At 37.6% G+C, this 27174-nt stretch overlaps 1 protein-coding gene across 1 annotated transcript in view; it reads left to right on the top strand.

Moving 5' to 3' along the window:
- MEIS2 (Meis homeobox 2) overlaps window positions 1–27174 on the top strand; it is a 172765-nt gene that overhangs the window by 126087 nt on the left and 19504 nt on the right.

The following is a 27174-nucleotide window of genomic DNA, read 5'->3' as shown; positions in this document are numbered from 1 at the left end:
AGTTTACTGTGGTGGTTCAATGCTGCAAAGTGGGGATTAGTTCTTATGTTTCCTACCTTTGCCATGTTTCTTCTGTCTGTCTCTGCAAATTGTTGACATGGAGGATAGAATGCTTGTCAATTTTTTATTCGCTTATGAGACGAAGCTCCCAGTTTGACACTGTACTATTAAAATTCTGCTGCTCTACATTAAGCTCAACATCGTAGCTCGCCTAATACCTTGCAAAAGGTGACCTATGCTTTTGATCAATTTTCTTGGTTCTCATCCACTCTTATTCAAGCTGACATTAAGCAGCTAAGTGAGCACTTAAATTAAGAGTATTGTTTCTCTATTCTAATCAACACAGATGGAGAAGAGTACTTCACAGAGCAGTTTGGATCACAGGTTAACCTGCTCTATGAAAGTACCTAGTTTTCTTTACTGCTGGTGGGAGTGACTCTCCAATGTTTGACATTATGCAGGATGAACTTGGGCCCAATTCTGCTTACCCCAAATCAGAGTGATTATGCCCTGTCTCTGTTTACTTTTTATCCTCAAAACTTCAGTCCAAAACAAGCTTTGGGCTAGGATGTCATGAGACCATAGCATCCTTTGTCAAAGCACCCCACATTGTCCCATGCACATTGTTCACTTGTCTTTTACACTTGATGCCTGGTTAAACAGTAAATTCCTCAATATCTCTTGTATTTATCCCCCAAGAAGTGGTACATACAAACATATTTTGCTGTATAATGAGCTCAGACTAGCAGTCACTTACTGAGGTGTAGCTGATGAGTGCTCTCTTATTGAGGAATAGTAAATCATTTGCTTATGATTGTCTACCCATATCCTGAATAGAAATAGAATCAAGATCAGAAAAACTCCTTCTTAGCACAGTCAGGTGAAATCTTGGCCCTTGTGGAATCTGAGGAATCAGACTAACAAAATGAGAAGTTCTTTTACTTCATCCATCACTTCCTGACTACATTTGTATTCCAGACACTACAGGTGACAAAGCAGGCTCAATCTCTCTCTCCTTCATTTCTCTATCTTAGGAGAGTCACACAACAGGTTTTATGGGCACAAAACCTACCATGAAGTATAATGTGCACTTTTATCTTGACAGACACTTTGTGGTAATTACTTATACGTGTGTTCTCCATGATAAATGCAGCATTTCTGAGACAATTTACCTCTCGAAGGTGGGATAATTCTGATTTACTCTTTTGGAGAGCATGCACAGCTCATTATTAACAGCTGATATAGTGTATATTCACACTTCAAGTTATCCTCCTTGAGACTGTCACTGTGCCCTAACTTCTGGTCCCTCACAGAGCTGATGAACCCAACCTCTTCTTCAAGGAGGGCAGAGCAACTTCAACTTTTGAGACTGAATATCTCAGGAAGTCAGTAACTGTGAGAGTTTGTGAGGGAATGTGATATGAAACAATTCCTCTATGTGCTCTTATAGTTAGTGTTTTCAATTTGCTCAGAAGAAACACAGCAACTGTTGTTGGAAGTGTGAAAATTTTTGCAAAGGTATTACTCAAGTACTTGTTGAATTAAAGAGAATTTAATATGTTAGCTCACAGTCACAGTGCTATATAGCTAGGTCTGAGGCAATACTTCTTTAACAAGTGCATATTGCTTTGAGATTTTTGGTTCATTCTTCCTATTCTCTTAGGCCATAATACTGAACTTGCAGTGCCAAAGCCCAAGATGGTCTATGAAAAATTCAGGTTTTATTTTCTTATGAGGCTAGATTTGGATTGGATGTGATCCTTGTCCAAATATTTTACCTGTCCTTTTTTCAGTGCAATATTTTTCGGTACACCTTATACCTCAGCACAAGCCTACAGTTACATTGGTCTTGGTCGGCTGGATGAAAACGCGGTCAGCCCTCTGTGAATTGTTCAAGCATGGATGTGGGGAGATAAGCATTTTTCTCTTCATAATTTATAATTGAGGGGGTGGTTTGGGAAGGGGGGGTTTGGGGGGTTGTTGGTTCATTTTTTTTCTCAGCTCCTGTGAAACTTTTCATTTCTAAGACAACAAAATCTGTATGCCATGCAAAAGCATTTGTGTAATAAATAGTATTGATTACAATGCTTGGTCTAGAGCAAAGGTAGAGGACAGTTATATCCATATCCTTCTCAACTGGACATGAAGTCAGGTGCAGCCTTCAAATGAAGCGGTGCATATCCTGCTGCAAGGATCTCCTCACAGCACCAGGAATAGGGGCAGATTCACCAGGACTAGTAACAACTGTTAGGAAAATGCGTGGTAGCCCATGTGCCACGTGGCAGGGAAGCTCAGTGATGGTGCAACGCCCACATCACAACGGGGACTGCCTCCATCCCAGGGGAGGTCCTGCCAGGCCTTGCTCAAATCAGAGGATGTCTGTCTGAGTACAGAACTGCATGAATTGGCTCCATGTTTATTTCCACTAACTATAAGACGGAGAGTCAGTTGAGAATGAGGAGTTGGTGCCAGAAGAACTTCTTTATAGCATGATGTTTCTTACATCCACAAATCAGGCCATGATCAATGACAGAGAATAAGATTTAGAGAAAAGGATAGTCTGGCAAACCCTTGAGATCGAAAGGTCTTGAAGAGAGGAAATTTTTATGTCCCCTACTGAATTCATACTTATGGAAGAATACAGTTCCTATTCTTTGCAACACACAAACATTTGTATGGGTTTTGTTCTGACTTCTTCAAGTTGTTTATTTTTAAGATATCAAACCTGTATTAAATAAGGCAATCGAAAATACATAAGATGTATTCTGGGATAAATAGAATTTATCCTATTGAGACCCTAGAATTTCAAACATTAAGATCAAGTAATCCATAATAGCAGCCATAAAAAGTGGCAGTGTAGCCAAGAGAATTGTATGCTGGGACCCAACAGACATAGGGTATTTTCTTTCTTGTGTCTCTGAGCTGCTTAGGTAGGTCACTTTGCTTCTTTCTGCCTCAGTTATTCCATCTAAAAACATCAATAACAATGCTGTCATACTTTGTGATGTTAGGTACTACAATAACCTCTTCTTTATATGCAGAAACCGAGAGCTATCAGAAATAAAAATATATTTTGTGTGATGGACTGTTGCTTTTAAGGCTCAGAGAAGACTGTCAGCAAAGTTGCTATTTTTGGCTGCAAAAATTGTGGGTTTGAGTTTATTGCTAGAATGGATTATCTTCCAATAAAAATTGTATTTCATTTAAAGCTTGCTTACTGAAGAATGTATACCACATTTGCCACATCAAATTTCATAATTTTTATTCATTTTAAATATAATTCTGTTATTCATTAGCTGTTCCTATTACAGTAATAGTGGATGACACATCATTATAATGCACCTATTTTCAGTGACCAATAAGTTTTTGAAATAACTAGATTCCGAGCAGAAATTTTCATACTTAATTTCATCCCAGGAGTGAATATTTTGGATGTTTAATTTTGAAAATCTGAAACCAAGCTGGATTATTCTTCAGAATAAGATGTTCAATAAATGGCAGATATTATTTGGTTTGCTTTTTAGCAGTTGTGAAATACACCACTTAATCTGGTTTCCTTTCATAAATCTGTTGAGTATTGTATTTCATCTTGTGAAAGAAAAATAAGGGGGAGCAACCCCAAGTTTGGGGGTTTTTTTAAAGCCTATAGTGACTTAGCAGTTCAAGTTCTATGGAAAATAAGCTAGGCATATTTGCATAAGTCACTTAGGCTCAAAGTGTCCCAGGTATATATAGCTAGGTCTCATGGAAATAATTGCATTTTAGTTGAAATTAGTTAGTTGCAATGGTGTAAGATGCTTTTAAAGTTTTGGGTTTCTTGAAAATTTTGCTTAGAACTAAATGGCTAGCTTAACACCAAAAAACCAGCTGACTACTAGTGTGGTCCCACTGTAAAGCCCCTGCTAAGGCTAGTCAAAAGTGATAGCAGCAGCCTGGGGCACCAGTGATTGCAACCAAGGCTCTCTATTGGTCAGGGAGTACAGCAAAAACAGTGCAGAGATATTTTTTAAATTCCTGTAAAAAATCTGGGCTGCTGTCATGGAGAAGCTTGTGCTTCTCTCTTTGACTTTGGTACCCTGGTTTATTTATTTCGTGACTGGAAAAATCAAACCAAGAACTGCAACTCATTGTCGTTGTACTGATGTACCCCATCTTGTGTGGAGAGATTCTTCCCTGTCAACCATCTAAAACTAGCCTTTACACCCTTTGAAATGCTTCTTTAGAGTCTGCCTCTCTACCTGTGCCTTAAATCACTCCCATCTGTCTTTGTTAGGCAAGTGACTCTTACTTTTTATGCTAAATTGTTTGTTTTATTGTTACTTAATCCTCCCAAACCACCACCACCCTCTCACATCTCCCTGTGAGCTCTGTCTGATATGCAGATTGGGAAAGGTTTGGAGTGGGGACTCTATTATTTGATCAGTACATTTAGCCTAGCACAAGGAGACTGATCCCTAGCTGACACCCTGTGCATCATCATAACACAAGATAATAACAGAGGATTTTATAGGCTAGCAGGTATTTACAGGGCAAATGATAAATAACAAAGGGAGGTTGTGTTTTGTGTAAGCAAAGAAATATGATTAAATCTTCTGCAGGAACTTGAGCCTATTCAGTGCATAAATCTTTCCTAGCCTTTCTGCTACATTAATACACAATCAACTCCTATGAAGACCTAAATCCATTGCTTTCAGTGATCCACAGTCCTTACCTGTAACAATAGCCAAGCTCAACTGAAGTTATATTTAAAATTTTTGCTAATCAGTATGGAATTGAATTTTTTCTAAGAAGTATTTGGTTCCATTTTAAGTGCCTCAACTGGAGCTCTGTCATTAGAAAAGAAACATTTGGGGGTCTGGGAAACAAAACAGGAATGCCAGTAAGGTAATTATCATAACAGTCGACTCTGGGAGCGCAGGAAGTGGTGCTCTGTGGTGCGAACGCTGCTCCTCACAGCCCCCAGCTGAAATGAGACATTTCCACTAGATAACTCAAAGAAAGTTTTAATATTATTTTTAATCATGAAAATGTTTCAAACACTCTTTGGTCTATTCATTACAGCAGGAGTGGTTATTTCATTTTGTAATAGGAGCACTTACAAACAATCCAAGTGTAATAACCAGCAGCATAAAATTATCAGTGATTGAGTAGATGCTGAACTTCTCACTTGTCAAACAGCGCAGATTGTTTTTCCCCTTTTTCTTAGCTCTTAGGTAAATTTCACTGCTAGCTAGCATCTCACACCAGACAAAGAGCAGGGAAGGGATGAAAAAACATGAAGCATATGCGTTGCAAGGCCAACACAATTTCTTGTTTGTGAATGAAAACCAGGGCTGTAAGCTAAGTGGGAAATGCTGGCTGGGAGCTGTCTTGAATTCCGGCAAGTAAAAACATCAGGGATCAAAAAGCTGGTTCAAAAGGCAAGTGAAAGTTGATGAATTACTTTGTGCGTGTTTTAATTATCCTATCATCCTGAGATTTTTGTGTATTGATCTAACAGTAGTAATAAAGCGCTTTCCTCCCCTCACTCCCTTCTAAGCATTAGAGCTTTGTTTATTAGGTATGCTTCTAAGGAGAGAAATTACTCATCTTCCAGACTAGCATGGAGAAAGGGAGAAAAAATACAAATGGGCGGGCATGATCTCTTCTGCTATTCAATATGTTAAATCTAAATTGTTCATATAATTATTCCAGCATGTATTTTCTTCTAGGCTGCAGTCAGGCAGAAAAATTTAAAACATGAGAAATTGGACAATGCTAATGTGAAGTGAAACGTAGGTAAATGTTACATTCCTTTCAATGTCATTTACCAATAGTTATGTATCATACTAAAATGAAAGGAAAATATTAGACTGAGAGCCAGTGTTTTAGTGGGATTTATAATAACTAATATTTGAATAACCCTGAAAATAAACCTAAAATGAATATTACCAACATTTGATCAAGAACAGCTCTGGGCAAAGGTGACTGGGAAGGATACCTCAGAATAATTTCGAGAAGGTACATTTTGTGAGCTCGTCAGGGATCCTCTGTAATTTAAAACTAACTATTCTCTTTAAATATTAAATGGTATAAATCATGATAATAAAAAGGTTAACGACCTTTATGAGGTAATGTGGAAAAGAAGACAAAGAAAAAAAAAGCACTGAAAAAAACAGCACTGAAAGGAAAGCATTTTGAATCTCACATTACATGCAGATAAACTTGGACATTCATCTGAGCATCAGTTCCTTAAGGAACTTGCACTGAGAATTTGGCTTAGCTAAAACCTGCAAATTTTCTCATCAAATCACAAAGCAAGACACTAAAAAAATTGAAAATAAAGTCTCTCTATCCAGCTTTTCACTCAGCCTCCAGGACAAAGTGCCTACTGTCTCCCCCTTTCCCTCTCCTTGGAATGGGGCTGCCAAACTCTGCTGAGACTTGTGAGACATGCAGGCAAGCAGAGAGCAGTGGGGCCCCCATGAAGCTCTTGCATGAAGGATAGGGCACATGTATGAGCGATGGGATTCCAAATCCCATCTTTACCCAATAATAATTAATAATTAATTAATACTTAACACCCATCTAGTGCTTTACAAGCATTAACTAATTAAGCTAATTCACCCAAGGTCAGTCCTTTGTACTCACACAATACCCGAGATCTTTTTGATCATACACCCTAAAGAGTAAAAACAGTATATCAGTAATGTTAGTTTTAGCCTAACATTATTTGGAGATTTTGATCATTAGGGATGGAATTAATCAAATATCTACTGTGTCCCATTTTTGCATTTTATCTTCCATTCTGCATTTACTATTTTTATCTTTATTAATAGCTACTACTCAGTGGCCTTAAAGAATTTCTCCATTCAACAGAAACTTTTCTTTACAGAGACTTATGCTAATTAGTACCTTGTTTGTGGCTTCAGTGTGATTTATGAGCTACTCTGAGCCCTGAATAACAAAATATCAGGCTATCTCCATAACTGTCTATTAATTTGTTTATCTTTCTATCTGTCTACCTATCTGCTGAAATTTAAAACTGTGCAATAACTTTCAGATCAGTGACATTAATGCAGCATTAGATTAAAAGAATGTTACTTTATACAGGCATAAATGTAATTTAGAGGCACTTAGAGGAAGCTATATACTTAACATGATTCTTGGCCAGTGAAGACAGGTTGATCCCACTCATTTTGGGATTGCTAATTTGCAGTTAATTAGGAAGATTGATTCTGTTCTCTGATGCATAGGCCCAGCCCTAAATGCATTTTTCCGGTTTCCGTGGCACCATGCTAGTTATCATTGTCAAGGTGCAAGTATAACTGAATGACACAGTCCTTCATAAAACATAATACTTGGGGAGTTTGGAAAAGTAAGTCTAGTAACCTTCAGCAAACATTTTTCTGGTTTACTCTGTAGACCAAAATCTAGTGTCATCTGCATTTAAAAAAACTTTCAAATCACATTCCTTTGAGAAGGCTTATTGCAATTAGCAAATAAAACCAGAGAGTTGCTTTAATGCTCAACTAAAATAACATAGTTTCATAGTTTGAAGGAAATGAAATATTGACATTTTGCTTAAAGGAACTTGTATCCTTAAATAAATTCAGTGGGCATGGCATACTTAAGCTTGTACCTTTTATAGAAGCTAACATTTATTTTCAATGTGTTATCTCTTGAGGAGATTCTTCCCCTCTACTCTCAAAATACAAGCTGCTATGAACGGATTTGGGGGAGGAGTGAAGATGTTGGAATTATCGGCAGCTGGTGTGGGCTAGCAGTAAATTGCTGCTCCCTTAGAGCAGGGGGAAAGCTGGGGGAGCTGTGCTCCATGAGAGAGTCTTGGGGCATAGTGTCTTGTGGGACTGTCCTGGCCCAGTGCAAGTCACACTTGACATGTATAAATACCAAATCTTTTAATGGAAAGTCCATCTAATAAGTTGAGCTTTCTTTACACTTTACCTAATTTCAGACTGTTCATTTCTCCTGCATTTGGGTTTTGATGCAGCTGTAGGTACCAGATTCTTTGCAAAGATAAACTAGGACAATTCCTGCTGTGCCTCTGTCACACCAGACTGGCTGCAATGGCCTTCCCAGCCAGTCCTCTTCCTCTGCTTCTGTACTTTGCCATTGCACAACAGCTGGCACAACAGATAGCTGCTGCCCACATCATCCTATCTCTATCCTACCAAAGTTGTAGCTACACTGGGGTATTCTTCTACATTCAGCCAATTTTTCTGGCCTGATTGTTTTAATAAAGGCACACTTTCTAGCAATTTTGCACCAGAAAATCTGTTCCAGGTTATCTGCCATGGGGGTACTGCACTAATTACTCATAAATAAACAATTCCTTCATTTATCACTTTACAAACAATGAGGAAACTTTTCAAAACAAGTCTATGGAAAATTCGTAGGTAGTGTTCTAAAACAGCAAAATGAGGTGTGTTGAGTCAGTCTGGAAAATCACAGATATACTAAACCTCAGAACCTATAGAGGGCCAAAGGCATTTTCTTATCCATTTGGGGAAAGAAAGAGATAAGGAGAAATGAGATACTTGCTATAGAATAGTTCCCAGACTCAGTACCTTTCAAAATTTCAGTGTCACTGTGTTCAACATCTTTCTCTTATCCCTTAACCTTTAAATTTTTCAGTCATCAGTGCTCACAGGACCATAAGCCACCAGCTGCAAATAAAACGAAAAATATAAAATACCAAAATATTGACCAGATGTAAGCATGCAGGGTAGCAAGAACAGGCAGTGGACACACCTCTCAGTCAGCCTGATCAGCTCATTCAATATACACATGTGGCTTGTTGTCAGAACTTGTGGTTGCAGCCCAAAAGGATCAGGATCAAAGCAAGAGCTTTCCCAGCTCAAAGCCAAATTTGTGTCTTTGCTGGCTCATTTGAATTTTTCATCCAGACTTTCATGGCTTCCTTGTGTGCTTGTAATTACCACATCTTTAAAACCTGACAATCCCTTCATATGGGCCAAATTCTTTTCTCAGATTGTGCTTGTGCTCTACACAGGGGTCCAAGAAAAGATATACATATGCTCTCTACAACACAAACTTTGGGCCTAGATTTGATCCATTAAAATGTGAATAGAAAAATAAGCAAGTTATGAGTGTATATTTCACAGAGAGGAAAATAAAGTAATTCAGAAGCTTCCGTATAGTATCCTTGGGGCCTGATACGTACTTCTAGGATCTCCAGTAAATGTTAGGATAAGTAGATAGTTGAATATTTTCCCTTTGAACAGTAAATCAGCCCAAATCTGCCTAGCAGAAGAATTAAGCAGAAGCTTAATTAATCTTGCATTAGTATTTCCAGTGGATGCGTTGTAGGTTTTCTCCTGGTTGGAATATGAAAACTCTGATCTCCACATGTGTGCTCCTAACTCCTACTTAGGGCTTAGCTCCCATTGATTTCCATGACCAAGATGATGAGCACCTTTGCAACTCCCAAGCAGCACAAAAAGAGCATGAACTGCCAGCTTCCTCTGCAGTGGGGAAATCCCCTCTAAGCAGAGAGTCAGTGACTCTAAGACTCACAGCACCCACACCCACATGCTTGGGCTACACAAAGTTTGTAAGTCACTTGTTGGATTAGATAGCAGAATTTAGAACAGGCAGCAGGAAGTTTTGAACCCCACGTGGAGAAAAAAACACCTGACCTGGAGATCATGGGGCCATAATCAGTTTTAGCATGCTTTCTACACTCCTTTTACTGGGCACAGAAAAAGGTCATAGGGAAACAGAAAATTAGAAAATACTTATAGAAGGCACAAAAAGGATCTACTTCTGATTTGAACCTTCTGTGATATGTGGGTTTTAACCTCATTAACTCTTCCTCAACCAAGAGGATAATTGCCAGCCTTTCGCAGGTTTTCCATTCCTGCACTTCTGGAGGTCCTGTCTACCTCTCAGCAGCCAGTTAAATTGTCTTAAACATCAGCTTATCCTTTTCCTCTGACTCACAGTTTCCTCTTTCCTCCATTTTATTTCCCTTTTCTTCCCTGATCTCCCAACGTATTTCATGACCACCTCTGAGCAGAGTCAGCAGCCCAACTCAGCCGTAGTGACTCCCATTATCCCTCACTTTCCTCAGTGCGTGTTTAAATCCTTTCCTGACCTCCAGCAGGCCTTCCTACCTTGGATAATCCCACCGAGGGGTGCTCACTAGGCTGGGAGTCTCTCCTGGGCTTGCATCAGCCTGCTACATTCAAATCTCATGCTCTGAGGCTTCCTCAGGTCAGACACATTCTGCAATGAATCTGACCTGGGGAAGCCCTGAAGCATGAGATATTTGAAAGGAGGATCAGTCTGAGGTTTGAAGCAGAGAAGGGGGGCAGCGGGGTGTGTATGTGAGATTCATGTTCAGACCAGGTCTTATTGTTTCTGAACCAGTTTTTCCACTGCTAGCTAACCATCACAGATACCCAAACCACATTTCCTAAGCTACTCAGCAGGTCAAATTACTTGTTATTGAAGTGGAAAAAAGACATGGGGGTTTTTTCCCATTGTTTTCCCTAAAAAGTACTTTATATAGGTGTGTGCAAATGTACACATGTAAGTGCAATGAAGCATTTAGAGATTACAATTATTCCCTGAATGAAAACTGATAAATATAAATGTTTAGCATACTTGTTTAAAATGTGAAAGTAGTATTAATTAGGACTGTTTGTTTACACTGTTTTGGTAGTGTCAAGATGCCTGACTATATCAGGACATGTCCACCTGTCAGAGATCAACTGGGTTGTTTTACCATTGTCTGCCAGCAGGAAATCTCTGGGTCCATACGGGCCTCACACAAATGAAAAAAGGGGGTGTAAAGAAAAAGAAAAGGAAGACTTTCTAAAACATGCAGTTCTTTATGAAAACCACATGCTTCTCAAAGCTTTTTGGTTGTCATTACTCTGCCATATTTTAGTATTTGTAGAATTTGAGTATGAAAAGTAACTAGGTATGATATAATTATTTTCCCGTTTAAAGCAGAAACCAAAAAAAATGCTTTTGCCTTGAAACCTTGACAGAAAATAGTTGCATTGCACGAATCAGTTCTTTAAAAAAGGAAACTCATTCTATAAGTAGTTCTCTTATCCAGCTATGCCTAAAATAGGACTAACTCTATCTAGTATCCCAATTACATAATACGGTATATTAAAATAAGTCCCCCTTAATGTTGCGTTGCAAAGGGTTTGGAGTCCAGGAACAACCTTGGAATAGGGACAGAGTGACCTTTTAAAAAGAAAAATGAAATGAAATACACTTTCATTTTCCAGAAATATGCATGAAAGTAAAAACTTGACAGCATGGAAGAACATAAGCAAATATATCTTTTTATTTGAAGATAAAAAGAAGCAGGGGCTAGATAGGGAAAGGAAAAAACCTGTGAAAAAAACGGATGATGCAGTTTTTACGAATAAGCAGCTTAATGTATCTTGGCACCCACAGTAAGCCTTGTAGGAGCTCAAAGTGCCTCAGGCAATCTGTGAGCAGAATAGCAATTTTATTACTTTGTCATTAAACCAATTTCACAGCAGTATTGTTTGTTAATGAGCAGCGGCAAACGAGCGAAGATGTCACACACTGGAATAGCAGTGAGATTTGTGACCCAAGCTCAGAGCACTAAGATGGAAAGACCATGGCTATAAAAAAGGAAATACTTTGGGATGAAATGCAAAGTCTATACAGCAGAGCTTGTGTTTATGAGCTACCATTTTGCTAAGAGCTGTGAGAGAAATAAAGGTCTGGAAATATGCAGTTAAAACAGGGCCTATAAAATTAAAACCAAATTAAAGTATAGCAGAGGATTACTGCACAGGCTGTACTCTACAAAATATATTTTAAGTGATGAGGTGAAATCTAAATCAGTTTTGTTTGAATTTGGTTGGTATTTATAAAATTCAATAAAGCAATACCAAATTCAAAACCAAAGCAGCAGACCAAGTCCTGTGGTCTCTGATCTATAAGCTTCACTTTGAAGAAATTCAATTTACCAGTACTTAATTAGCAACGTGTCCTCTCTTTGTAAGCAAAGATAATATATAGGTTTATATATGAATATAAATACTGAACAGACATAATCAATGTGCCTGCACACATGCACGCACATACACACACATGAACGACACACTCTGATCCTATACCAAACAGTGAATCAGAATCATCTAGAAAAGGGATTACATGAAGCTGAACTGTATCATTTGATGGGACTCCGTTTTTTTCTTCCTCTTCTTCGTCCTCTCTCTCTCTTTTTTTTTTTTTTTTTTTTTTTTTTTGAGCCAGAGCTGATCTTACAAAGAGATTGGGAGAGAGCCTTGAGGGATACAAGAAACAGTGCCAAGCAGGCACATTACTGAATCCCTGCAAGGCATCCCGAGGTAAGTTTGCTGCCTGAGCTGTCTTTCCATGTTTATACACAGGGAAAACTAGTTCAAGCAATGCAATAAGTGGATCAGCATGACTGACTTAAAGGAAGAGGGGAAAATTAGCCCACCATTTTGCTCCATTTGCACTAGAGATGGGGAAATAATTTTGCTGTCAGGACTTGCTTCTGAGCCACCTCCTTTCTTTCCTGTAATAAAGCCCCACCCCATTTGTTTCTATTACAATCACATTATTTAGCATAATTATCCTCTTAAAAATATCTAGATCACTATAAATGCTTCCATTCTTTTGCCTATTTTCTACCTCACCCATGAGGATTTCGGCACAGTAGCTACCATACATTTGTGGAATGCTTTAAGGGCTCTGGCAACAGAATAAATTTAGCATATTTGTGCGTGTCTGTGTGCCTGTGTGGATCTCGCTCCCAGTTTCTCACTCTCCGTGTGTGTAGTCAATTTGAACAATGTATTTCACTTCAGTTCACAAGCACGCTGACCTCTCTATCCAGTGATTAATATTTTTAGATGCTTGGTTTCATAGCTTGGTAACTCGTGCATGTTTTCTGCTATTTAACTAAGTGGGTAAAGGGGACGCTGCAGGAAATGCTCATTGTTGAGCAGTAGGCGGTGCTCACAGTTCTGGGAGCTCAGCTTAAAACTGTTTTCTGCCTGACAGGGCAAGACCCCTAGACAAATCCCTGGCTGGGTCTATGGTAGTTGGCAGCCATTCAAAACTGGTTCTCTGCCAGCAGTATTACTAGATAGCCAGAGAGATCAATTCACTTTTACATTCCCGTCATTATTTATAGCACACTGTATATCTGCTCTTGCTTATGAACTAATGATTAGCAAATACAGTACACATAAAACATAAGCATTTGTTCTGTGCAAGGCTTTCTGTTGCTGATATTGCAGATAGTTTTACAGGTCACAGAGCCTTAAAAAGGATTTAAAGGGCATGTCTTGTGTAACATTTGTTCCTTTGAAAATGATGCTCCCTTCCTATTTTTGTGTAATTGGAGAGGATAGAACAGTTTACTTGCTGCTTATGTTTCATTGAATTCTTGCATTTCCCCCTTCTCCCACAGACTTCTAAGGAAAACACGTAGGAAGAGAGGCTTATACAGTATTATTTGTTGTTTAAGAACTGTAAATCTATGTAACACTAAGGCTTTTCTTTTCAAAAAGATCTATTGGTAAAAAAACCCAAAAACCCAAAAAAACCCACGAAAACCAACAACCCTGCTTACATTTCAGAAGATGTCAGGGCAACAGCAATTTTCTAAACTGTAGAGAAAGACAGATGATTTGAAAACTGAGGAGAAAATACCACACCTTTACCAGGCCCTTGTGGCTGTTAAAATACTAGTTCTAGTATTAAATTGCTTCAGTTACTTATGTTTTTGAGCTAGAATAGGAAAGGTCAACCCAAATCTAAGGCCCTGGATTCAAAGCAACACAGCTCTACTGAATTTTTAAAACCCAGATACAATTCAAACTTAATGGCCAAACTAATCCTTGGCATAAACACAGGTCTGCACAATTTGAACATTTTTAGCTGATCACTGCTACTGGTCTTGCCACAAGTTCCTGTCAGGTAGCAAGGCTTATGCTTATTACACTGAACATTATTTCTCTGGAGAGTTCACAAAAAGGTGGCAAACACACTTTCACTTCTCTGAAATGAAGTTCAAGACTACTGCAGCAAGTGAACTTTCAAAAGTTTCAAAACATGCACACTGCCTGAATTAATTCAAGGTGTTCTGCTGGTGGAGAAATGTTACACAATAAGGAAATCTGTTAATTTGGTTTCCTAAACTGTTAGTTAACCCATATTTTGGTCTGGGTTGAGGTGTAAGGGAACATGATGTCAGTATGTTCTTAAGAAGTCGACCCCTTTCCATTTCGCAACAAGTGCACCAGAAAACTTTCTGTGTAGCCTCAATTCCCTTACTGGGAATTGAGCATTTACAGGTGCTCAAACTGAGGTACCCTGGGAGTGCAGTGCTATGATAGGTGCTTTCTAGGACAGTGAGAATGCAAAAATTAACATTATAATAGTAATCAGCATAACTACACCAAAGTGATTTACATCCAGTGAAACCTGGCCCTATGGAACAGTAAAGGTATAATTAGCTTTTCTTACCACTTATCAAAAATAAGTGAAGAGGAAGAATATAAGTGCTTGAAGAACATAAGATCCCTAAAGGCCACATGCTCTGAAAAAACCTTTCTGCGCAGAAAAATGTTACTAAAGCTGATTTGTCAATGTTTTGCACCTTAAGTGATCAACTCCACACTCAACGCATACAAAAGCCCACAATACCTATTAAGACTGTCTCATACTGGCTTCGTATTAAATGATGTATATATCCAAGATGTGGGACAATGCAGAATCAGGAATGCTGTCTTGGCAAAAATCTTCCCAAGTCAGAATTTTCAGAGAGAGACATGTCTAATGACTGGTATACAAAAGTGAATAATCCAGAATGATAGGCCTTTCTGCACCTCTCTGAAAGCTCAGCTGTCTTCCCTTTTTTTTTCCTTTTTTTTTTTTTTTTTGTTATTTGGAGAATAAGGTTGGAATGGTGAACTCGTTAGTTTGATGTTACCAATGATAAAAGGGCAATTTGCAGGAGAAACTGAGCACTGGGAGAAATTAGAAGATTTACTATGTTTCATCTTCAAAAATCCCAATGAAAGCAGAAAGGGATTAAAAATTCGGATCGAGTGAGGCATTTCTGTGTAATCAGGAAAATTATAGTCCAGAATGTGCTTCTTGCCTTAAACAGATTGTAATAATTCTTCAATGTCTACTGGTTCTATCACTTCTTTCTTTTTCTTCTGGATTCCTTACCTAAATTCAATGACTGATGTAAAACACACTCCATACAGAGTTTCTCAAGTCAAAATCCTGTATTGCACTTGCATAGTAGATGTCTCTTCTTGGCCAAGACTATCACTGAGGCAAGACTTATCAAAAATTCATTTTTCATTGTGGTTTTCAAAGCATTGCATTTTGAAGGGCTTTTTATAAACCATCCTTTATCAGACAATATAAAATATGCTGTATTTCACTTGCTTGTTTCAACATAAATCAACCCCCAAAAAAGTTTCTACAGCTCTTTACATTGTCTGGCCTTGTTCATTTGTAAGCCTGCAAGTTTAATAAGGACTACTTTCCCTGTGTAGGAAGAATATGCCATTATACATGGAGGGAACAAACCGACGGAAAACAAAACCTGCATTTTAAAAGCAACACTGCATCTCAAAAATGAATATATTGTATGTTGATGGGCAGAGTGTCCTGTAAAGCAGCCAGTAAGTGCTTTGGAAGACACTGAGAATATTTCTGGGTTTTATATTGAAAAATAAATCAGGATTTTTCTATTAACTTTAAAACCATGTGGAACTTCCTTAACACTGTACTCCTTTGTGAAGGTCTTGAATGTGGTGAGGTCTGCCCATGTATGTTTTCCAGGACGCCTTTCTTTCTCTCAATTTTAACTTTTCAGTGCCTACTGAAACTCAGTAGTTTTGTCAGTCAGATGTATAAAAGGAGGAGAGAAATGAAGGCACAGCAGTTTAGAGTTCACTTCTACACAGGAGAACAATATTGCTTTCTGGAGGGAAAGATGGAGTACTGCTGATTGCTTGAAGTTCTTGCTACTCAGATCTGGGGAGTGAACTCAGGGAAAAGCCAGTCATTTGATTCAAGATAAGATGCTTTCTCAGTTGCTTCCTGTATCATTAGCCTTTTCCTTAATCCCTCATTTCTCAGACTTTACTCTCTTTACAGATGAAAAGTAAATGCCATCTCACTCACAGATACCTTGGGTGTTTCTCCTGAAGTGAATTTAGCATTTTTTTAATAAAATCATGATTGATGTCTATGGCCTTAATTATAATGAGCTGAAATAATTTTATATAGAACCAAAAGTTTTCACTCTTGCTGAGTATCATATTGTTTAGTCAAAGGCCACTGATAAAAAGGACAAAATAGTCTGCTCAGCAAAAGCTGAGATGACTGTTGGCTGACTTATTCAAGAACAAACACTCGGAACTCATTCTTCAGACAAGGCCTAACTCCATTAGGCTGTCATAGCACCTGCCTAACTCTCAGTCATGTTAATGAAGTTATCCATATGCTTATAGACAGGCACACGCTTAAGTAAACTGCTAAATCAGGGAGAGCAAGTCCCAACAGTCTTTGGCTCATTGAGGTTCTGGAGGGTCATGTTTGCATAAAAGCAGTTCTGAGGAAGAACTTTATTCCTCAGCCACATGACTTTGTTTATTTGTATATGTCAAAATTCCCACTTAATTTTTTTTTTTTCTCCCCAAAAATCACAGACAAACCCAGAAACAGTGCTGTGGTTTGAGCATCAGTTTGACTACAACAATTCCTTTAGATTTGAAATACGATATGATAGTAAAGCAAATTTAAAGATGAGTCCAAAATCACTCTATGAACCTTGGCTGAGGTGCATGTTTTCTGCTGAAATCCAGCATTATATTAATTTCATTTGATTGCGCCTACTGCAAGTATTTCCTACAACTCTACTCAGAGATTTCTGGTTTTCCTCTTTTGGAGAACTAGTCCAGGACACCTAATCTGTAGACTTATTAGTCATAATAAGGCAGCTCCTAGAAGCTCCAGCTGAGACGCAAAGCTCACTGTGTACCACAACAATGTAGTAGTGGGTCAACTTCTAAACCCTCACATACTGTTATAAATACAATGCACATATCTGTTTTATGTACATGGATAGCTTTGGAAATCTGTCCCCTAAATTATTCAGTCTCCTGACAATATTATAATAGTCTGCACAGCCTTTCTGACATTAAGTATCATCAGGAAGTGATGAAATCAGGAAGTGGATTCACCATGTGAACAGCGTAAAGATACCAGAATGTAGCCCTGAGATGGAGCTGTGTGCTTCCACAGAGGTGTTCAAACAGTAACTAAACACTGAAGGAACAAATTTAAGCTGGTAAAAAACTGCAAAAGCTGGTTCTTAGAATATCATACTAACATAGTTTTGTGTTATGTGACAAGATATTATAGCATAAGATAAAAATTAACTAAAAAATCACATTAAAATATGTTAGATGGAAAAGCACTAACATAACATAAAAATATTTTGTAAAAGATATTTTTCTCCTAAATATATATGCATTTTTCTGCTTCATTCTCTGACTTTCCCAGAAAGTCACACTGGGTCCCTGTGTAGGTAATGCAAGTGAGGCAGTGGTTGGGGACTGGCAGATTAAGATCACATTTTCAAAGTAGTTTTACTCCTTTAGTCTCTCCTTCTGATTGTCCATGTTCCTGTTTTGAAGTCTGTCGAGGAGAGCTGCAGTTTTTCCACAGATTTCAATTGTGAATTTTGAATCAGTCCTCAAATAGCATTTGAAATAACTTACTCAAACAGCTTTTGTAGGACAACACATAGACATATGGCAGTTTCCTGCAAAGGACTGCAGCAGTTTGTGTCCATCTTTTCCTTTTTTTATGTGTCATGATGTGGAGGTAAATAGCAAATGACTGAAGATACAGTAACACCTGTACCACCACAGAGCTGTTACAGCCCTCAACACTCTTCACCAGCGTAACAGTCGTCAGCACATGAAATCACAGAGAAGCATCTGTAAGCCACACTACAAAACATGCACATGATATAGGTGTTTTATCTTGAGCTCAGGACACAGATTCTATGAATGTTTACTCCAGCAAATTTGGGGTGTATGAATTGTTTCTGCTGTATGTGGTGACTTTAAATGAACAGTGTGCAGTAGTAATGCAGGGTATACCACCATGGGGACAATACAGTGGGGAATTATCCCCACAGACTCCTCTCCAGCAATGCCCCTCCCCATGTGTTCTTGATGCTTGGTCTGTAATAGTCTACTCTGACCCTGACTTTGCACAATAACTTACTTCCAAGAAACAGTCATTTAAGGGGATGCAAGCTACCTGTAACATGAATTTCAGTGGAAACACATAACTTTTTGCTTACACTTGCATGCTCAGAAAACGGCATAAAGATTCTTGTCTCCAGCCACTGTAAAATAAGCAAGAAATATCAGTGTCAGATAAATCAGAAGGTGCTTTGGCATGCATGCTTCACTTCCACTATGAATCTCAAGATTAAGAAAAAATGACCTGGCAATGAAGCAATGACTGTTTTAATCAATTTGTTTACTTATAATCTTCAAATACATAAAAGAGTTTTATTTAAAGGAAAAAGAAAAAGGATGCTTGATGTTTATTACTTGTACCTTCCTCCAAGGTCCAGTAGTTACCGTGCCTGCAATTTATATACTGTAAAGTACAGTATCATAGAATATTCTGAGTTGGAAGGGACCCATATGATATAAAATTTTGGGAGGTTCTGATCTGATGACACTCCTGCTTGTCCCAAAGTAAATGAAGAGAAACTTTGTTGTCACTGAGAGACTTTACATAGTGCAAAACCAGGGAAAATCAGACTTACCATTCCTGTGATGGCCTAGAACTAGGTCCATGAAAACTGCTGGATCCTGACACTCAGAGTCATAGAATCATAAAATTCTTAAGGTTGGAAAAGACCTCTAAGATGACCACGTCCAACTGTCAGCCTAGCACCACCTCCATGTTCACCACTAAACCATGTCCTCAAGTGCCACTTCAGCACACTTCCACCTCTTGTTCTTTTGTTGGTCTTTGTTTCTTTCACTGGAAGCCAAAGTGAGTTGACTTGCTATCCCTCTCCATGGTGTTCACTTCATCAGACAGAGGATAGCATCTGTTTTCAATTAAGACACATGTTGCAAAGAATCTCAAATTCATCTGCTTAATAGGAAATGTATCTAAAAGAAATCCATTTAAATAGGCTTGGATTAAAAATAAATAGAGCTGAAGTGAAACAAAATGCAGAGAAGAGTTGTAATGCTACATGGCCAAGGCTAAGGGAAGGGGAGAACAGGAGGGGAAATGTGGCATCACAAAAGCAGTAGGTTAACAGGCTGCCACAGAGAAGCTTACATATTTCCTCATCATAAGCACAAATAGCTGTTCTGCCTGCTGCCACAATTTCTGAAGTCTACATCGACACTCTTCTCCTTTTTAAACCAGGGTCTCTAATAATTCGTATTGAAACATGACAGTGGAGATACCACATTCTACCATAGTCTGGTTTAAGTTGTGCTTCCTCAACACAAAATGTGGGTTTGCCCACAAATGTATTTGAACAAGTCATTTCAGGTGTCTGACTTTTCTGTGCACACTGTAGAAGTGAATTTCTTCTGTATCTGTATATCCTGCCCTCCCACTTCCAGTGGTCATTTTTCTCCTCTTCTCTCTGATTGCTGAGTTGCATTTCTTTTTACTGTCTGCAAAGATTATTTATTGGGCTTTTTTAAACCCTCTTCTTTCCTCCCCTCTTTCTGGGGGAGGCATTAACCTGGAGTTTCATGAGGACATTGTAATTTGTCCATCTACCACTTGGTAACAGGTTTATCTTATGGATAAGAAAGTATTTCATATGCCAAAATATTTGCAATTTCGGCTCTAAGTTTTAGTCCAGTTCCTATCAGTACTTGCCAAAAGGCAATTACCAGCATTTGTTTTGTGGCTTGTAAAAAATAGATGAATTGGTGCGTCTTGGAATACTCATCATACAGTCAGAATTAGTTGGTATTCTCTTTGGTAGTCCTTAAGAGAGACAGCTAACTGATGGGGTCCTGCAATTGAAAATGTCTATTTTTTATTTAGGAATTAAATATACAAAATAAAAAGCACAAAATGAGGACAATATTCTTTTTGTAGATTTTTTAAAAGCAGTAAACCCACACTTACAGGAGAAGAAGATAAAGATATCAAGGAAAAAAACCCTAGACAACAATAATCAATTAAACATTTAAAAATAAAGAAAATAGAGGAGAAAAAAATTTATCCAATTCAAATGGTGAGGTAAAGTGCTCTTTTATGTTCCATTTCACATCCTGCAGGAACAATAACATTCTTTTGAGAATCAAAACTGAAATCTAGACATTTTTAGCTCACAGGAAAATATGTGTTTTGATTGAGCATTTATATGAGATTAGAATTCTTAAATATCAGTCTAATTATCCACATAAAAAAAATAATCTTAGAAAGACTTTTGAAAAGTTACTTGTGAATAACAGTTACAGAACAAATTGTAAACCAGACTCTAGTAATTGTAGCTAGCGCAATCAGGCCCTCAGCCATCATCAGAATTTCAATCAGAGGAAGGTAAATCCTGTGCAGTGCAGAAGAATGGATATATTAGTATCTAGATATTTTTGTGCCCTTTATTGTCAAATTGTCTCAAAACCAATATAAAATTTATCATATCAAAATAAGGAAAATGAGAGGTAAGACAGGGAAGAAATAATAATTATTATTAACCAACAGGAAACCAAGCATCAGGTAGACTCGGGGTTTGGTTATTAGTGAAACTGTAGGAATAGCATGAAATATGTCTCTGAGGCATAACGATAGCAGAGTTTTGTTCTTTGTGTTTGCTCATTACGGTGATATGTATTCATTACTGACCACTATTTGCTGTAGGTTTTGATCATTTCAGTGCTTCAAGGAGGTGTGGGTGGAAAAGGAGTCAGTTCTAAACTCCACTCACTCCTATTCTTTCTTTACTTACTTGCTTCTAAAGAGCAAGTCTTATACCTCTCCCTTCTTTTCATAATCGGAGTCATCATGTACTATGAATTGGTTTATACACATTAAGAAAGAGAATAGGTAACAGACTCAGAAACCAGACACAATTCACTCAAACTCAAAGTCCTACTTCACTCCATAGTGTCTCCTTCCTGTGTACTGCCATCAAAGAAGAGTAAAACAAACGTCCATCATTCCTTTCCAGGTTCACCACGGTGAGTCTGAGTTTCTGTCCCCAAGGATTTTGCATTATATGTTTGCCCTATCCACTTTAATAGCAGTTATTTTAGTAGCTGCTGGGACCTCCAATGGTAGACTATCCCCTACTCTTGCTGAAGGATGACAACAGTGATGTATTAGGTCTTTCCTTTTTGTAACTACCATGATACTGTAATGAGCAAGTATTCACTTCACACTTCTCTTCCTGATAATCTACTGGTATAGATCCGTGGTTTCCTTTTAATGTCTGGTTCATTAGATGGTAGAAATGTGTGTAGCATTTTTAGCTGTGGTTGAGGAAAGCAGGGAATGTTGAGGTTAAGGTTTATTATGACTGTCATGTTCAGGAATGGAGAGCTATATACTATTTCTGCTCTGAGTGTCTGCACATAACTCCAATTGACACTGGAGTTATGCATTTGCCTGAAAGCTGTTTATCACTTTTTGAGTACTTGCTATTTCTAGGGGTGATCAGAACAGAATAGATCTGAGTACCAATTATTTTGAACCTCCTTGAAACTTTCTGTGCAGCTTGGTTAAAGACATGATAGCACAGTATCCTTTACTACATTTTACATAGCATGTAAATTCCAACAGGTAATAGTTTTGTCCCTAAAACCACAAACACAAAAACATTAAGGATATTCAACAGTATCATTTATTATGTAGAGGGCATTGTACAGTTGCCCTCCCCCGACACTTGAAATACAAGTGCTTCATGAGGGAATAAACCCCTGAAAGCTTGGTTGCAATTTACTTCTTTACTTCCTGCACACAGTAACAATGATAATTGAATTGAAAAGCATTTTAAAATTCATAAATATATAAGTAGCCATTATGTAGTGGAAAACATATGTCTGACTATAGGACCTGATCCACTACTCAGTTACTCCAATTTTAAACTAATGTAACTCGACGGTAATCAATGAGGGGAGTGTTGTGCAACTGAAGTAGCATAAGGCAAATAACATTTTTAGTACATGTAAGGGTCGTTTTGCTTAAAAAGAAGGCCAGCATTTTCATTGTGTGTTTATTTTGGGCACCTTAAACCGAATGTCCAGAAAAAGAGGCACTCAGAATAAGTGGGCGCTTTTAAAACCTGCTTCTATTATGACTGACAAAAAGCTGAGAATATTTAGCTACGTACTTCTATTACAGAGGGAAAAAGCATGCTGGGATTTTCCTTTTTGTGGGGTAGAAATTTGTTTTTAAAGTAAGCAAATGTAGCTGCTCAGTAACCTAATAAGAAAGTGATTTCAGCTGGAATTTGTTTTGATGGTTAAGACAAAACTTCATAGGTTGGTTAATGGAAAGTGAACAGGATGATCTTTATATGTTCATAAACGCAAACAGTTTAAGCCCAGAAGGAGACCATTAGAGTCTTCAGTCTCAGCTATTTTCTCTTCAATTTAACTCAAATTATCTCTGCACTGAGCAGACTTGAGTTTGGCTGAAGAGTTTCTTTTAAAAAAAAAAAAGGCATCCCACCTCAATTTTTCTGAAAATCATTGACTCCTGAAGTGTTAATCATTACACTGTGTATTAGTAAAGCATGTGTGGAAAGCAGAATCAGTAATTCACAATGCTAAGTTTATATAAAACCAACAATCTTCCCCTGCTGCTCCCTCCCAACTCCTGTGCAAACCTAGCACCATAACCTAGGGGATGAACGTAAGAGAACACAAGGCTCTGGTGTCATTTGCACCCTTCTGATAGCTAAGCTTTTTGTGGATGGTCTGCTGTGGAATTTCAAAGAAAATAAGCCAACTTGCACCAGACAAATTAAGTTGCATTCCTTTACATTTTAGATGTGAGACATAAAACAGATACAGGGCTGTTCAATCCTTTATCAAGGTGACACAACCTCAGAAAGCTTTGATGCTGTCTATTGCAAATCTCATGAGAATCTGAATAGGAAAAAAAATCTGATTAGTTTGTTTGACTCGCCTTTCTAACTACATATATTCAGAAAATGTTTCTGTACAATTCTCTTCCCCTCTCTTTATTGTGTGGTTTGCTTTGTTTGCTTGAATTTAAAACTACCATTATGTGAAAGTGTTGCAAGTATAAATAATTTAGAAGATAACTCTGTGGGGATACTAATAATAAGTCCCTGCTTTTTCTAATAGCTACTCATTATGGTTCTGAGAACTAGTATTCAAGTTACACAACATCACCGTGTCACAGATTTTGTGGATGTTGACAATAAAGGAATTTTGACATCTTTTTAATTAAGTGTATTTTGCTTCTTTAAAATGCCCCTTTTGTTTGCAACTGATTTTAATTCTCCAAAAATACCCAAAGACTTCTTGAGTACAGAGATTGATGGACAGACAGATACATCCATCTGGTTTTATCTATCTTAAGTGTTTGGATGTAATACTTTTCCCCAGTAAGAAGCCACAATGATACAATTATCTGTCAATGCACAATTACTTCTAAGGGAAATCTAATCAGTTAATAGAAGTTAAGAAAGACAAATGTACAAAGGTAATAAGTGGTTCAAACTCAAACAGTCCTACTCTGTACACCACTCTCATTTAAAGAAAAGAAAAAGCTTTTAATGGGGCTTCTCTTACTTTTACCCCATCATTTTATAAATTAGTTTGCTGTTCTTCCACAGGAAAATTTTAAGTAATTTTAAGTAGGACAACATTGAGCTCATGTTTTATGCACTTGGTGGTAATGATAGTGTAGCTGTCCTTTCAGACTTAAGTCCAATTGTTGCGTATTATTTTTTCTTATTTTTATATTTTTTGTATGGTCTCCAGTAAATGAATAGGTGACATCAGTCTGAATAACTGTTGCTTAGAGAAATCAAGCTCCTTATCATGCTAACCTCATCCTGAGATCTTTTGAAAAGTCATAGGGCAGGCAGGCACTTTTTAAAGCAGTCATAAGTAATAGCCTACTTCATGCTTTGCACACAACAAACAGACAGGATTAAGCAGCTGATGGCGTGTAGAGGCCATCCCCTCACAGAGGTGCACACTGTTTCAGGAGTTGGTCCTTTGGACTATATTATGGAGAAAGATATTGAATATATATAATCATAAACTGTTCAAAGCTACATTTTGTGTTTGTGGTTTGTTTGGGGTTTTTTATAACAAATATTGCATAGTTTTATCAGAACCATATTCACATCTTCTGTTCCAAAGTGTAGCTGTGTTGTGATGATTTTCAGGGCAAATTATTTAGATGTTAAAGGATACATAGTCCATTCAAACAAAACAGAACTCAAGAACTGAGAGGAAAGTATCACTTCAAAATACTGTGGAAAGCTTCACACTAATGACTGTTAGAGTTAAAATTACTGATGAGATGGAACAAGCCACAGCTGCAGCTACTGCAGATTGCTTGGCTAACAAACTATTACAATAAAGAGAGTATTGTCTAAATGAAGCTCATGTTTTATTATCATTTTATATTTGGGTTTATAACCTGGCAAACAAAATTGGCAGTGAACCCAGAGCAACATTACTCTCTCAGACATTCTTAAATACGAGTTTTACTTCTCAATACTCCTCACACATTTATTCGCATTGTCCCAAACCCACATGCATTTCCTAGTGTTCCTAGTGTTCTTTTTCTCACGCCTCCAGTGTCCACCCCTCTTCCTATTTCCACTTCAATAATTTGTCTATTCTTCTTCTGCCTTCATTTCTTCCCACCTTGAAAATTGTAGTCCCCTTTTTCCAGGACTCTAGGTCCCAGTTCTTCATCCCCCCTTAATGTATCAAAAGCTGGTGCTTCACACACACATAAAAAAAAAATCACGTCCTACTTTAGGCATTTCAGCAACCTTCCTCCATCCTTTTCTGGATCAATTTCAAAATTGTCTTCTTTAAAAAAATGTTGAAACCTACTTCAACACAGGTGTCTCTTTCTCCTCCCCCCATTCTCCTCGCTGCTCACTTTGTCTAGTGCTGTCCTCCCCTCAGTTCAGCAATCTCCGTTGAAAAATACTTCCTTTCTACCATAGCTCCCATCTAAAGAGCCTTTCTGTATCATTGGATAGCCATATATTTTCTCCTTTGCCTGTACATACCTCTTAATTTCTCTCCATGGAAACTGGTTTGGGACAGCATTCATGAGGAAGATTAATACAGTATGGCATGCTTAAGCAGTTATTATAGGTCTGTGCTATATTGGAAAAAAACAGAGCATGATCTTGGTAGCACTCGGAATAAATTTGGCAGAAGGATTAAATGGGGGTTTTTGGTCTGGATGCAAAACATGCCCAAAAAGATTTTCCCTTTCCAATTTTTTATCTGTTTTTACTACACTTGAAAATGAAGTGTAGGCACCCATCTTAGCTGCACATCTTTGCATCAGATTTGTTCTAGCAATCAGGTACACGGAACTGTGAAATTGGTGGAATTTCGCATTATTATGTTTTCATATTTGTTCTTTTATAGACCCTAGTTTCTTGAATTAAAGGAATACAGGTCATCTAGACACATTTCTTTTTACTGGGAACACGTTATCAGGCATCAAAAATTAGGCAGCTAACTGGACCACTCATCTCAGCAAAACTGATTGGTGGTTAAGGGACATATATAAAATACAGCTGGATTTTTCAACTCAGGCTTCTGTCAAAACCCTTTTAGAGTGCTAAATTTTTCTTTTGCTATTGACCAATATATTTGTTTTTATTTATTTCACTGACTCATAGAGCTAATGCACTTCCTGAAACGTCTCCGAGAACACAGGTGAGACACTACAGGGTATGCTGTCTTAGGCTAGAATTTACTAGGATTAAAACAGATGTGGCATTACTAGGGTCTGCTAAACTTCATGTGATTTATACAGATATAAAGCATAGCTGTTATGATTACAATGATGCTAAAAATGTTGTGGATCATAATATAGTTACACTGGAAAGACTGATTATAACAACCGGGGGAGAATCAAGAAAAAGAAATGGAAATTCTCCTTTAGTCAATCTGAAGGGGTGTCTGCATTTGCAGCTTCTATTATTCTGTTTTATATGGATGAAAGTTTACAAGTTTGCAGGTAGAAAGGCATATTTGATTTCCAAAATAGTTAAATGCTACAAGATTTTTGCTATCAAATTAAAGATATGATTATTCCTAAGAAAGCAAATCACTGACAATTTTAATAATTCGAAGCGAAAAACAAAGAATAACTTTCCCTCTTCTAACTAACTGATTTATCTTCCTAAATTTTTTTCAGTTTGGACAATGTATTAGAATAAGAACATTGCTTTTGTTCCATTTATAGTTAATTTCTTATCAAAATAATTTTTAAATTCTTATGCACAAAAGTATGATGCTGAACTACTTTGTTTGAAGATGCTACCTGTGAATTTGGTGCATTTTTTTCCTCTTTTCATTGGCTTTTTTTTTTGTTTTACATAATATTTCTATTGACCTTAAATTTTACGTTTCTTTCAAAGGTTGGTTAAAAATGATATAAACCTTGGCTTGATCTTCTTATGAAAGTGTTGTTAAAATATTGGCTTATGAACTAATTAAGCCACAATAAAAGATCTGTGTAGCATATTTTATTAAATATTTCCTCACATTAGATATGTATCACATTTGAGTTGCTTATGAGTGTCAAGTGTAAACCCTGCAATCTTTAGTTTAAGTTAATCTTTACCATTTGCCACCACTGAATTTTCCAGCATCATCTAGCTGCTATCTAGTCCCAAGAAGCTTAAGAACTTTTGGTCCCCATATACTTTTTTTCCACTGGTGAGCATGCACAAACCTGCTTAGAATGGAATATAATTGAGAAATCTGGAACTGTAAACCTAGCAATACTGTAAAGTGAGATATTGCTCTGTCCACCGTTATTTTATTATATAAAGGACCTCCAGGACAGAGAAGTAGGAACACAAATACATATAGAATGATAAATAGACAGTAACCT

Source organism: Corvus cornix, chromosome 5 (genome assembly GCF_000738735.6).
Source record: "Corvus cornix cornix isolate S_Up_H32 chromosome 5, ASM73873v5, whole genome shotgun sequence".
In the NCBI taxonomy this organism is placed as follows: domain Eukaryota; kingdom Metazoa; phylum Chordata; class Aves; order Passeriformes; family Corvidae; genus Corvus; species Corvus cornix.
Note: the sequence above shows the minus strand (reverse complement) of the source record. Positions and strands in the feature narration are given on the sequence as shown.